This window comes from Carlito syrichta, unplaced genomic scaffold, assembly GCF_000164805.1.
Source record: "Carlito syrichta isolate Samal-C Ts95f unplaced genomic scaffold, Tarsius_syrichta-2.0.1 Scaffold87465, whole genome shotgun sequence".
Taxonomy (NCBI): domain Eukaryota; kingdom Metazoa; phylum Chordata; class Mammalia; order Primates; family Tarsiidae; genus Carlito; species Carlito syrichta.
In genome coordinates this window covers 6,556-13,110 of record NW_007031561.1, presented here as the reverse complement: position 1 = coordinate 13,110, position 6,555 = coordinate 6,556, and positions in this window count along the sequence as shown.

The window sequence follows — 6,555 nt, the reverse complement described above, 5'->3', positions numbered from 1 at the left end:
TCCATAGTTTCGTCCTTCTTTATGGCTGCATAATATTCCATCGTGTATATGCACCAAATTATTTTATCCAGTCCAGTTTCAATGAGCAGCATAATTGGTTCCATGTTTTTGCTATTGTGTATAGTGCTACAATAAAGATTTGTATGCAGCTATCTTTTTTGTAGAATGATTTTAGTTCCTCTGGGTATATTCCCAGAAAAGGGATTGCTGGGTCATATGGAAGATCAGTTTTCTAGTTCTTCTAGGAATTGCCACACTGTTTTCTATGGAAGTTGAACCAGTTTGCACTCCCACCAACAGTGTAGAAGAGTTCCCTTTTCTCCACATCTTCACCAGCATCTTATTTTTTGTTTCATTAATGATGGCCATTCTTACTGGAGTTAGGTGGTATCTCAATGTGGTTTTGACTTGCAGTTCTCTGATGATTAGTGAAGTTGAGTATTTTTTTCATGTGTCTGTTGACTGCTCATATGTCTGTTCTTGAGACGTGTCTATTCATGTCTTTTGTCCACTTTTTAATGGGGCTGTTGGTTGTTTTTTTCCTTTTGGCAAACTTGCATTCCTTGTAGGTCCTGGTTGCCTTTGTCAGATGTACAGTTGGCAAATACTTTTTCCCATTCTGTGGGCTGTTTCCCTACTGTCTTGATGGTTTATTTTGCTTTGCAGAAACTTTTCAGTTTGATGAGGTCCCACTTGTCTATCTTATCCCGTTATGGTATGAGCAGTTGGGATTTTGATCAGAAATTGGTGGCCTATTCCTATTTCCATAAAAGTGTTTCCTGCATTTTCTGGGATTCTTACAGTCTGAAGTTTCACTTAGGTCTTTGATCCATTTAGAGTTGATTTTTGTGCATGGTGATAGATAGGCATCCTGTTTCATTCCTCTGCATGTGGTCAGTCAATTTTACTAGCACCATTTACTGAATATGTTATCCTCTCCCTGGTGGGGTTGTTGGTGGAGGCTTTGTCAAAGATGAGTTGGTTGAGGAATTGAGGCTTTGCTTTCAAAATCTCTATCCTGTTCCATTGGTCTTTTTGCCTATTCTTGTACCAATACCAGATTGTTTTGATTATTATAACCTTATAGTAAAGTATAAAGTCTGGACGTGTAATCCTCCTGCTTTGTTTCTTTTGCTGAGTATTGTTTTGGCTATTTGCAGTCATTTTTGTTTCCATATGAATTTCTGTGCTGTAATTTCCAGGTGTAAGATGAATGATAATAGAATTTGAATGGGTATTGCATTGAATCTGTAAATTGTGTTGGGTTGGATGCCCATCTTAACAAAGTTGATTCTTCCAATCCATGAGCATGGAACATTTTTTCATTTGTTTATACCTTCTTTGATTTCTTTGAGCAGTGTTTTGTAGTTTTCATTGTTAAGGTCTTTCATTCTCTGATTAGTAGGATGCCAATGCATTTTATTTTTTTGTGGCTATTGTGAATGAGATTGTACTTTATATTTGGTTCTCTGCCTTTTTGTTGTTGGTGTATAAAAATACAACTGTCTTTTGCAGGTTTATTTTGTACCCTGAGACTTTGCCAAAGTACTTGATTAGTGCAAGGAAGTTTTTGACAGATTCCCTTGGGTTTTCCAGGCATAGGACCATACAAACTGCAAAAAGAGGCAACTTAACTTCCACTTTTCCTGTTTGAATGTCCCTTATTTCCCTCTCTTGCCTCATTGCTCTAGCTAGGATTTCTAACACTTTGTTGAACAGGAGGGATGAGAGTGGACAGCTTTGTCTTTTTCTGGTTTTCAGGGGAAATTCTTCTAATTTCTGCCTATTTAGTAATTTGTTGGCTGTGGATTTATCGTAGATGGCTCTTACTATTTTGAGGTATGTTCCTTCCATACCTAGGTATTCAAAGGTTTTTATCAAGGATGGATGCTGTATTTTGTCAAAAGCTTTTTCTGCATCTGATGATATAATCATGCGGTTCATGGTTTTACATCTGTTGATGTATTTAATTATATATATGGTCTTATGAATGGTAAACCAGCCTTGCATCCTGGGGATGAAGCTTACTTGGTCATGGTGGATAATTTTTGAGTTGTGTTGTTAGATCTGATTTGCAAGAATCATGTTGAGAATTTTTGCATCTATGTTCATTTGTGATATTGACCTTTAGTTTTATTTCTTTGTTGGATTTTTACCTGGTTTGGGTATCAGTGTGATGTTAGTTCCATGCAATGATTTGGGGAGAGTTCTATCTCTCTCAATTGCCTGGAATACTTTCTATTGGTATCAGCTCCTCATTATATGTTTTGTAGAATTCCACTAGAAAGCCATTTGGTCCAGGTCTTTTTTTTTTTTTTTTTTCTTTGTAGGTAATTTTCTTATGACAGAGTCAATTTCCTGGGTTGTTATTGTTCTATTTAGAATCTCAATGTCTTCTTGTTTCAACCTTGGGAGCTTGTAAGTCAGAAAGTCCTCCATTTTGTTTAGGTGTCCTCATTTGTTTCCATACAGGTGTGCATTGTAATCTCTAATAATCTTTTGTATTTCTTCAAGGTCACTTGTGACTTGATCTTTTGAATTTCTAATTTTGTTTATTTGGTATTTTTCTCTCCTTTTCTTGGTCAGTCTGGATAGTGTTCTGTCAATCTTGTTTATCCTTTCAAATAACCAACTTTTGTTTCATTGATGTTTTTTCCATAATTTTGTCTTCTATGTCCCATATTTGGGCTTTTACTCTGGTGATCTGGATTATTCTGTTGAAGTTAGGGTTTTGGTGGTCTTGCCTTTTCGGCTCCATCAGGTGACTTGTTAGGATGTTGACTCGTGAGCTTTCTATTTTCTTGATGTGTGTCCATAGAGCTATAAATTCCTATCTTAGTACTAATTCTATAGCATCCCAGAGGTATTTTTAGAATGTGTATTTGTTTTCATTTGTTTCCAAGAATCTTTTAATTTCTCTTTTGATTTCTGTGATTACCCAGGAGTTGTTTGGCATTGTACTGTTCAGTGTCCATGTCTTTTTGTGGTTTGGAGGGATCTTGTTGGTGTAGATGTTTATTTTTATTCCACTGTGGTCTGAGAAGTTACATCATTTTCATCTTATGGAATTTTTTATGCTTGATTTATGGTCAAGGATGTGGTTGATCTAGGAATATGTTCCATGGGTGATAAGTAGAATGTGTATTCCGTGATTTTTGGGTGGAGTGTTCTGTAGGTATCTATTAAGTCAATTTGGTCAAGCATCAAGTTAACACTTGGTATCTCCTTATTAAGTTTTTGCTTTGATAATCTATCTACTGTTGTTAGTGGGTTATTAAAGTTCCAGTTATGATAGTGTTAGAGTCAATATCTTTTTTTAGTTTACTTAGTAGTTGCTTTATAAATCTTGGTGCTCCTGTGTTAAGTGCATATATATATTTATGGACTGAATCTTTTATGTAATGTCCTTTATATCTTCTTAAATTTTTGATAGCTTGAAGGTTGTTTTGACTCATATTAAAATCATGACCTCTGCCTTCTTTTATTTTTGCTCACCTGAAAGTTTGCTTTTCACTCTTTAACTTTGAGTCTGTGGGTGTCCTTTGTAGTGAGATGTGTTTCCTATAGCATATTGTTGGGTCATGCCTTTTTATCCAGTTTGCCAATCCATGCCTTTAGTCCATTCACATTCAGACTGACTATTAAAATGTGACCACATGTGTCCACATAGTGGGAGTGTATGCATACCCCCATGAAACAAAAGTGGGATTAGAAAAAGAGAAAAAACAGACAAAGAAAGAAGAAAGAGGAAAGGAAGATAAAGAGAAAGAAGAAAAAGGAAAACAAACAGGCAAACAAATGTGTAGATAAACAAAGAAAAAAAATAATATAAAATTTTTAAATAATGAAGATACACTCACCCTCAAATATACCCATATGCCAAAAAAGAAATGAGGAAGAAAAAAGAGGGGGATCAAATTAAAACACGCATACACAAAACTATATATGGAAAGAATGAACAAAAAACAAAGGAAAAAAAAAATAGCCAGAACATTTGTGAGTCTTGCTCTCTCTCTTCCTCCCTTTTGTGGCCATTTCTGGAACTTCAGGTTCCTTTTTTACTGGTGCGTCCCAAGCACCACTGCTTTCGGCTCACTGAAGGAGGGAGTGGGTTCTGGTCTCTTGACCTTCCCCTCTGCTCTCTGTGCCCAGGCTGCTTTCCACATGGGCCAGATGCCACATGGACTGCTGGTGGAAGGGGGCTACATAAGATCAAGACTTACTCCTATTCATCTGCTGCTAGGTCTCCCACTCTGATTGCACATGTCTATGAATGGTCCAGTGTGGAGGGTGGGGTATCTGGAGTTCCAAGTGTACACTGTCTCTCCAGGTATTGTACATCTGGAATATTATCTCTGGTCAAAGATGATTGATCCCAGAAGGGTGTAAAGGTCACCCGTCAGTCTCAGGGTGCAGGCTTCTCGGTATTTGATAAGCCAAAGGACATCTTTGCCCAATTCTGAGACAGAGAAAATGGCATCAGCCAGTGTCTTCTCCTCTGGCAGAAATCAGCTCTGTATTTCCTCCCTGTACTTTCTTCATAGTCCCTGCTGCCAGTGTCTGAGCTGTTACTGCAGGTCATGATGTCAGGTCAGGTGCCAGGTGCCAAGAGGAGGCTGATCGCTGCTGCTTTTTTCCAAAGAGATGCCTTGAGAATGGTGGATGGAGCACCGAATTCAGAGCAGTGGTAAGTTTCTGCAGGGGAGCCCTGGTTGCTTGTTCCTGTGTCTCCCCTAAGCCAGACATTCACTCACCCACTTGCACACATATACACTTGCAGATTCATCCAAATGCACACTCACTCATGCAGAAACTCATACTTTGAGACTGGTTCTGTTGCCTTCTTGCCCTTCCCTTCATTTTTTTTTAACTCCAATAAATTGGCAAATTTTAGCTAAGAAAAGAATAAATTTGAATTACTGAAATAAGGAATGAAAGACGTAATATCACGACTGACTTCAAATAAAGAGAAGGTTTATATGGTAATACTGTGAATAATTATATTCAACAAATTTAATAAGCTGTATAAAATTAACAAATTCCAAGAAAGACACACAACTACCAAAACTGACTTATGAAGAAAGAGAAAACTTAAATATACCTATGAGAAGTAAAGAAATTGAATTAATAATCAAATAATCATACACAAAGAGAAGAGTATAAATAAGTGCTTCATAGATAAATTCTACCAAACACTTGTAGAAGATTTTTAAACTCTTTCACAAAATTGAAGAGGGGGGAATGCTATCCAATTCATTTTATGAAGTTAGTCTTGCTCTAATACCAAAATCACATAAAGACATCACAAGAAATACCCCTAAATAACAGTACCGTTTATGATCACAGACCCCAAAATTTTTACCAATTTTTAACTGTTAGCATATCAAATCCCTCAATATATAAAAAGGATTATATACTACATTCAAGTAAACATCCAAGGAATCTAAGTTTGGCTTAACACATGAAAATCAATCAATGTAGCGTACTATATTGCTAGAATAAAGGACAAAAATTGCATGATGATCCTGAAAGAGTCAGAGAAAGCATGTGACAAAATTCGACACTCTTTATGTTAAAAAACACTTATTGAACTAGGGGACTTTTCCAAATTGGTAAGGGCCATCTATAAAAATTCCACAGCCAACATCACACTTAAAGGTAACACGTTGGATGCTTTCCCTCTAAGATCAGAAACAAGACAAGGATGTCCACTTTTACCACTTCTATTCAACATTGTGCCAGAAGTTCTAACCCGGACAGTTAGGCATTAAAAAGAATTATAAGAAGCAAAAAATGAAAACCCACATGTTCTCACTCATAAGTGGGCCCTAACCACTGGACGTGTAAGCACAAAAGTGGGAACTGGTGCTGGACACTACTAACAGCAGGAGGGAGGAAGAAGGGACAAAGGACACAACCACCCATTGGGTATCACATCCACTACTGGGAGAGAGAGGGCTCACTAGAAACCCAAACTTCACTTGCATGCAAATCCTCATATGTACCCCACAACTCTAAAGTAAAAATTTAAAAAGAAAAATTAATAAAATTAATAATTCCATATTGTAAATTAAACTATTTCTATTAACAGATGATATGACTCTGTATACAGAAAATACTAAGGAATTCATAAAGAAGTATTAGAACTAATAAAGAAGTTCAATATTTTTATGGACTGAATTTTGTTCCTACAAGATCTATATCTTGAAGCTCTGACACCTAGTACCTATAAAATATGACTGTATTTGGGGATAAGACCTTTAAAGAGGTGATGAAGTTAAAATGAGAATGCTAGGGTATGCCTTAATCCAATCTGAATGGCATCCTTATATCTGTACTCTCTTATAATCTAAGAGGAAATTAGGACCACAGAGAGACATGAAGGATGCACATACACAGAGAAAAAGGCATGGGAGGGCGCAATGACAAGGCAGTCATCTGCAAGCCAAAGAGAGAAACCTCAGGAGAAATCAAACTCTTCAACAACTCAATCCTGAACTTCTAGGCTCCAGACTGCGAGAAAATACATTTCAGTTGTTTAAGTCACCCAGTCTA